This window comes from Triticum urartu, chromosome 3, assembly GCF_003073215.2.
Source record: "Triticum urartu cultivar G1812 chromosome 3, Tu2.1, whole genome shotgun sequence".
Classification (NCBI taxonomy): Eukaryota; Viridiplantae; Streptophyta; class Magnoliopsida; order Poales; family Poaceae; genus Triticum; species Triticum urartu.
Window position 1 is genome coordinate 653,621,058 of NC_053024.1, and position 7,768 is coordinate 653,628,825.

The following is a 7,768-nucleotide window of genomic DNA, read 5'->3' on the forward strand; positions in this document are numbered from 1 at the left end:
TGTGTCCTAAGGTTTAAATACCTAGCCGCTCCAACCAGACGTACAGTTGTCACAGCAACTGGCACTGGTCCAACATATCATTATCTTCAACGAGTCACTGGTTTCATCTTCACTTCCTTTTCTTACTGTTACTCATTGTGAAGCCATGGCATGCTTGCTTTATCTTTTGTCTTCCCAACGTGAATGTATGATCTGTTTGACTTCATAACTTCTTCCTACCTGATCCTTATTACACTGAAGCTGTTTGTCATTGTGCTTTCACTCTATTGAATACATGACCATGGCTGACCTAGTGTAATCTAACTTCCGCTGCATAGTAATAGGCATAATCTTCGCTGTTTGTCTTCATAACTCTCATGTTTTGACGACTTTCATAAAAATCACCTATTCACCCCCCTCTAGTCGATATAACGCACTTTCAATTGGTATCAGAGCAAGGTGCTCCCTTGTTCTGTGTGATTCGGTTTAACCACCTGGAGTTTTAGCTATGTCGACTGCAGGGATAATCAAAGTCTCCGCTGCTTGCCCCGTCTTCGATGGAACTGAATATCCCTACTGGAAGAATAAGATGCGCATGCATCTTGAAGCCATTGACGTCGACCTATGGTATGTCGTCGAGAATGGCGTTCCCAAGGCTGGAGAAGGTGTCACTGCTGCTGATGTCAAGAAGTTCACTCAACTGGACTGTACTGCCAAAAATATCATCTGTGGCCATCTGACAAAAGGACAGTATGGCCGTGTGAGTGCCTTCAAGACATCCAAGCTGGTCTGGGACTGGCTCTCCAAGGTCAATGAAGGCGTCTCAACCCAGAGAGATCAAAGAATCAGTGTTCTTCGCAACCTCTTCAACCGCTTCAAGCGAAATGACAATGAGAATGTCCAACACACATTTGACCGGCTCACTGACATCACAAATGAGCTTCAAGCCCTCGGTGCCACTGAGATCACCAAACATGAAATCGTCAAGACGCTGCTGAGATCACTTGATAGTTCGTTTGACATCCTAGCCCTGATGATTCAAGAACGTCCTGATTTCAAGACACTCGATCCGTCTGACATACTTGAGAGGCTCAACACACATGAGTTTCAGCTTTCTGAGAAAAGAGACATCTACGGTCCAATCTATGGACGAACTCGTGCCTTGAAGGCAAAAGCTGTTTCCTCATCTGAAGAAGAATCTGACAGCTGTTCTGATGATCCTGAAGACATTGGAAGAGAACTTGCAATGCTAGTGAAGAAGTTCCAAAAATTCACCAAGAAGAAAGGCTTCAGAAAATCTTCATGATCAAGCTAAAGGAATGATGAAGCTTCTGCTCATGACTACAAGAAGAAAACATGTCACAAGTGCAAGAAAACTGGACACTTCATCTCAGACTGTCCACAATGGGACAATGAGAACAGAAGGAAGAAGAAGAGCAAGGAATATGATTCTGACGACAAGAAGAAGAAGAAATACTCAAAGTCTTCTTCCAAGTCTTCCTCAAAGTCTTCATCACACAAGAAGAGCTCATCTGGCAAGGCACGTGCGTTTGTTGGCAAGGAAATGGATTCAGAGGAGGAGTCTGCTTTTGAGGAGGCAGAGGTGGAGTCTGAGGAGGAGTCTGATTCTGGCATTGCGAGTCTGGCAACAGCATACGTCGCCAAGTCCATCTTCAACACTGAAGACAATGACTGCATCACCGACACCGACGCAAATGACAAGAACGACTCCACTCCTACCTACTGCTTCATGGCACGCAGTGCCAAGGTAAACACACGCACTACTCGCTATCAAACATCTAGTGACGATGACTCTGACTGTGATTCAAAACCCAGCTACAAAACACTTGCTAAAATTGCAACTGAACAACAGAAAGCTATGGAACATATTCAAAAATTGTTAGACAGAAGCGATGATTTGTTGGGTGCTGAAATGACTCGATCTGAATCCTTAATTGAAGACATAAAAAATCTTCATGTTAAGTATCAGGAACTTGAAGATCGTCTTGATACTCTCTCAACAACTCATGAAAAGCTTTCCTATGATTATCTTCAAAGGAAGCAAGAACTTGAGAAATTGAGAGCGGCTCATGAAGATCTTCAAAAGGAAAACGAGTCACTTCGCGCCGAACAGATCAGTCCCGCTCAGGAAGGATTTGAACCACCATGTCTTAAATGCATTGAGCGTGATAATGCTACTTCTGTTGCTGAATGTTCCACTGCTATTGCTGCTGCAATATCTTCAACTGTTGATGTGGTAACTAACCCCTCTGCTGAGGATACCACTGCTATTGCTGATGAGAATGCTAGGTTGAAGACATTGCTTGAAACAGGGATGTACAGAAGTCTTAAAGGACATCAAACATTATGTGATGTCCTCAAGAAGCAGATTCTGAACCAAAACCCTAGGAAAGAGGGTGTTGGGTTCGTGAGGAAAATAAATGCAGATGGCTCTTACTAGAAACCTGAGCAGTACCCCAAAACCACATGGGTTGCTGCAAAGGAACTTTCAGCAGATCCATCCAATTTATCTGGCTTCACTTGTGCTAACCCCATTATCATTGATGAACCCTTTGATGCAAACTATAAACTGTTTAAGAATCAGAATGGTGAAGTGTTTGCCAGGTACATTGGTACTAACTCCAGGAATGGACCCCCTATGAAGAAGATCTGGGTTCCGAAAAAGTGTCTGGAAAATCTTCCTGTGAATGTCTTCATGACACCTCACTTGAAGAAGACAAACCTCAGATCAAAGGCTTCATATGGTCCAAAGGCTTCATACAAACAGAGGACTCACCTGAGTCACACTAACGCAAATGTTTTGCAGGGAAACCATACTCAGGCATATGAATATGAGAGCGGTTCTTCGAATCGTCATGTTCATATGACCAAAAAATATTCTGCCTATTCCTATGAGTATTATTGTCCACCTGCTAGACTGTTTGCTAAGGCTTCAAAGCCAAAATTCTCAGATGCTGCACTTAGACTTATTGCTTCTAAGCCACCCTTGAAGATGTGGGTGGTTAAGAAAGCTTAACTCTCTTTTGCAGGGAAAGGTCTCCAGCAGAAAAACAAAATCTTCTGATGCTGTTGCTGGGGACCTTAAAAATCTTGTAGGGCGCAAGATAAAATGCCCGAATGGCATCATTATGTACTTCATTCCTGAATCGCACGCTACTCTCCCTATTAGTCCTAATCTGGATCTAAGTTTTCACAACCCACTGGTTCGTCAAATGTTTTTGCTTCAAAATTCTCTTCGTGAAGCCTATCCCCCTAACTGCACTGTAGGGTACGACACCAGCGACTTCAAAGTCTTCAGAATGGATTATTGACAGTGGGTGTACAAATCACATGACTGGCAAAAGAAGCCTTCTTATGGACTCAACCTTACGTCCATCCGACAAGAGCCACATCACATTTGCTGACACTGGTAAAAGTGAGGTATTGGGTCTAGGTAGAGTTGCAATCTCAAAGGATCAACACATGGATAAAGTCATGCTTGTTGAATCCCTTGGCTTCAACTTAATGTCTGTCTCAATGCTTTGCGATTTGAACATGATCGTAATGTTTGGAAAATATCGTTGCCTAGTACTAATGGAATCTGACAAGTCTCTAGTGTTTGAAGGGTACCGAAAGGATGATTTGTATGTGGTAGATTTCTCGGCAGGGCCACAACTTGCAGTATGTCTTCTTGCAAAAGCTTCAGAATGCTGGCTTTGGCATCGGAGGTTTGGGCATGCTGGCATGAGGAACCTCCACACCCATGCGAAGAAGAAGAATGTCATAGGCATCGAGGGAGTCAAGTTCAAGAAAGATCACTTATGCGGTGCTTGTGAAGCAGGGAAGATGACAAGGGCAAAACATCCTTCGAAGACAATCATGACTACTACACAACCCTTCGAACTGCTCCACATGGATCTTTTCGGTCCCACTCACTACTCAACTTTTACTACTACTGCTTGCCTCTATGGCTTTGTCATTGTTGATGATTACTCTAGATATACTTGGGTGCACATAATCCTTTATAAGACTGAAGTGCAGGATGTCTTCAGACGATTCGCCAATCGAGCTATGAACAATTTTGGCGCCAAGATAAAGCACATCAGAAGTGACAATGGCACTGAATTCAAGAACACTGGCCTTGATACATATCTTGATACCTTGGGCATCACACATGAATTCTCAGCTCCATACACGCCACAGCAGAATGGCATCGTCGAACGCAAGAACAGAACACTCATTGAGATGGCCAGAACGATGCTAGATGAATACAAGACTCCAAGAAAATTCTGGACTGAAGCTATTGATACTGCATGTCATACAATCAATCATGTTTATCTTCACAAGCTTCTGAACAAGACATCTTATGAACTCTTAACTGGCAAGAAGCCAAATGTTAGTTACTTCAGAGTATTTGGCTCAAGGTGCTGGATCAAGGACCCACACCACACCTCAAAGTTTGCACCAAAAGCACATGAGGGCTTTATGCTTGGATATGGAAAGGATTCGCACTCCTACAGAGTCTTCAACCTCTTTCATTACAAAGTTGTTGAAATAGTGGATGTGCGGTTCGATGAGACAAATGGTTCACAAAGAGAGCAACTGCCAAATGTGCTAGATGATGTTCCAGCTAGTGAATCAATCAAGCTTATGGGAACTGGAGAAATTATACCTTCTGAATCTCATCCTGAAGAACAACTTATCATCTTAGCACCTGATCAACATGAAGACAATGCTCAGCCTGAAGACATTCCTCCCAACAACGACACAGATCAGCAAGAGCAAAGTCTTCGCCCTGTACATCCTCGTGTTGCCAATGAAGTGCAGATTGACAGAATAATTGACAGCATCAATGCACCTGGTCCACTCACTCGTTTAAGGGCAACTCAGCTAGCAAATTTCTGTGGGCACTTCGCATTCGTCTCAATATCAGAACCCAAGAAAGTTGATGAAGCCTTCATGGAACCTGAATGGATTCAAGCTATGCAAGAAGAGCTTCAACAGTTTGAGCTGAATAATGTATGAGAACTGGTTAAGCGTCCTGATCCACGGAAGCACAACATAATAGGCACCAAATGGATATACCGCAACAAACAAGATGAGCATGGTCAAGTTGTCAGAAACAAAGCTCGTCTCGTTGCTCAAGGATATACTCAAGTGGAGGGCATTGACTTCGGTGAAACATTTGCTCCTGTGGCTAGGCTTGAAGCCATACGCATACTGCTGGCCTATGCAAATCATCATAACATACTTCTATATCAAATGGATGTGAAAAGTGCCTTTCTCAATGGCAAGATTGAAGAAGAAGTGTATGTTGCACAACCACCTGGCTTTGAAAATCCGAAACATCCTGACATGCTATACAAGCTCAACAAGGCACTGTATGGCCTCAAACAAGCCCCTAGGGCCTGGTATGACACACTCAAGTACTTCCTGAAGAGCAAAGGATTCATACCTGGTTCCCTGGATCCCACTCTTTTCACGAAGACATATGATGGTGAACTGTTTGTGTGCCAAATATATGTGGATGACATTATCTTCAGCTGCACAAATCAGAAGTACAGTGAAGAGTTTGGATATATGATGCAAGAGCAATATCAGATGTCCATGATGGGGGAGCTGAAGTTCTTCGTTGGCCTTCAAATACGACAACAACGCAATGGCATCTTCATATCTCAAGAGAAGTATCTCAAAGATTGCCTGAAGAAGTTCGGTATGCAAGACTGCAAAGGCTTCACAACACCAATGCCAGCCAAACATCATCTAGGTCCTGACGACAATGGTAAAGAGTTCGATCAAAAGGTATACCGCTCCATGATTGGTTCTTTGCTTTATTTATGTGCATCTAGGCCAGATATTATGCTTAGTGTTTGCATGTGTGCTCGATTTCAAGCGGCACCAAAGGAGTCGCATCACTTAGCTGTGAAGCGAATTCTCCGATATTTGGCTCACACCCCAACTCTAGGATTATGGTATCCAAAGGGCTCAGAGTTTGATTTGGTTGGATTTTCGGATGCTGATTATGCTGGTGAGAAAGTTGGTCACAAGTCCACATCAGGCACATGTCACTTTCTGGGACGATCACTTGTATGTTGGTCTTCAAAGAAGCAGAACTGTGTATCTCTCTCCACTGCTGAATCTGAATACATTGCTGCTGGATCTTGCTGCGCTCAGCTTCTGTGGATGAAGCAAACACTCAAGGACTATGGCATTCATCTGAAGCAAGTGCCACTTTCTTGCGATAACGAAAGCGCCATCAAGATTGCCAACAACCCAGTTCAGCACTCGAAGACAAAGCACATTGAAATTCGTCATCACTTTCTCAGAGATCATGTTGTGAAGGAAGACATTGATATCATACACGTCAACACTGAAGAACAACTGGCAGATATATTCACCAAGCCCTTGGATGAGAAGAGATTTTTCAAGTTACGGTGTGAGCTAAATATCTTGGAATCCTCAAATGTCCTGTGATCAGGCACACATCCTAACACTTATGCATATTGATGACTTAGATGTGCAACACACAAAGTAAAGTATATCTTCAATCAATGAAGACATACATTCTAAGTGTGAATACATTAATGTGGAATTTGACTTCAGAGCGCCACGATAATTATGCGTCGTGTCTGGGTCTAATACTTCCTATACGGTGGGTAACGCCACCACCAAACGTTCTATTTTGAAGTGTTTCACTCATGGCGTTACCATGCAATATCTTCACATTTGGTTTGGCTTCGAACATGTCTTCATGATTATCTTCACTATGTTGATTGTATAGATATATATGTGCTAGTGTTCTGTCCTCTACAGCATTCACTTATAGGTATGTCTTCGTGTTGAATCTTTTGAACTAAGTGAATGTGATCGGACCCCAAACTTCTCTATGCTTTCTATCTCAAACTCTATCTCTCTAAGTCATATGCATTCTATTGAAACTGTCGAATGTCTTCACTGCGTCCTTGTCAGCAGAAGATAAAGAGACAACCATAAAGTCCGTTTTCAATGCTCATTCCTCCACATAAAATCCGGAGAAGTAGGAACGACCGCCCGACAATCCAGGCATGCGTGGGATGTGGAACTGCCCCCAAAATACCGCATGATGGCCACGTACTACTCAAATGCGAATCGCCAGGGGCACCTGAGTAATAGCGCAGTGCCGCCCCTGTGCCTATAAGTTCACACTTACCGCGGTCATTATCTCCTTCTTCCACCCTCGCACGAACCCTAGCGCCACCGCTAGCTCTCGACGACGCCGGCGACGAAGTGCTTCGCTGCCGCAACCTCTCCGACGCCGTCTTCACGCCGACTGCGGACATCGTCCTCTCCACCGTCGCCGTAGGTGTCTTCCGTCGCCAAGTTAGGGCACGGAGGACTAAACTGCTCGGCATCATCTCCCACTTCCGTCTAGCAGTTCTAAGTGTGGTAAATAAAACTTCTTTTTACAGCCCCTTCTGATCTTTCATAAAGTAGTTAGATTCCTCACTTGTACTGATCTGTGGGTTCGTACAAATCTGGAACCAACTTCTTATCTATGAGTGAATGTCTTCGCACGATGAGGTCAATGTCTTCTAAACTGATTAATCTTCAAAACCTTCTGAGAATGCATATGACCTCTTCCCTTTCCCTCGCACCTTAATGCTGTCACAGGTACATGTCCGTGGGAGAATCCTTTGGTTCTCATAGTCTGCATTCATTTGCAGAATTCCTACAGCACCACATAAACTCTCCTGAAGCCAGTTCCTGTTGGTCCAGAAAATTAAAGCCTTTGAAGCATTTGAAAACATTG